Source organism: Anoplophora glabripennis, unplaced genomic scaffold (genome assembly GCF_000390285.2).
Source record: "Anoplophora glabripennis isolate ALB-LARVAE unplaced genomic scaffold, Agla_2.0 scaffold1111, whole genome shotgun sequence".
NCBI classification, from domain to species: Eukaryota; Metazoa; Arthropoda; class Insecta; order Coleoptera; family Cerambycidae; genus Anoplophora; species Anoplophora glabripennis.
Genome location: NW_019417203.1, coordinates 114,572 through 115,179, shown reverse-complemented (window position 1 = coordinate 115,179; position 608 = coordinate 114,572).

Sequence of the window (608 nt, the reverse complement as noted above, 5' to 3'; positions counted from 1 at the left end):
ATTAAGTCACAGTTTGTTTTGTGTGCATTCAGTCGCAATTTTACACATACTATTATGCCATAATTTTAATATGTATTATGTATTAAGTCACAATTTTTTGTGTGTGTTCAGTCGCAATTTTACAGTGAGATGCCATAATACGTAAGTTCGTAAAGTATATATACAGGGTGTTCCTAAATAAGTGTCGCAACGGAACACTGTATATTCCACTTGTAAAAAGAAACATTATTTTCTTCTTCCATTTTTCTCTCCGGGCTTTCGTTTTCGAGATACACGGTGTCAAAACTTTAATTTTTTTGAAATTTTTTGCCAGTATCTTAGGAACCGTTTGAACTACAGGAGTGAGTTTTTGTACACGCATTACCACTATTAATAGCTACTTTTTTGCACCCTTCTCGAATTCATTGAACGTGCCAGTGGTGGAGATTTTAAGGTATCGTAAGGGTTTCCCCCCCCCACTAAATTTTACGCCACTGGAAAAATTTACTTTGACAGCAAATTCTAAAGCGCCAATGAATTTTACACAATAAGAGTTCTCTTGGTTCATTGCTCTAAAGTCAACCGTTTTCAAGAAAAATGACTTTTTATGAACAAAAGCAAACATTTTG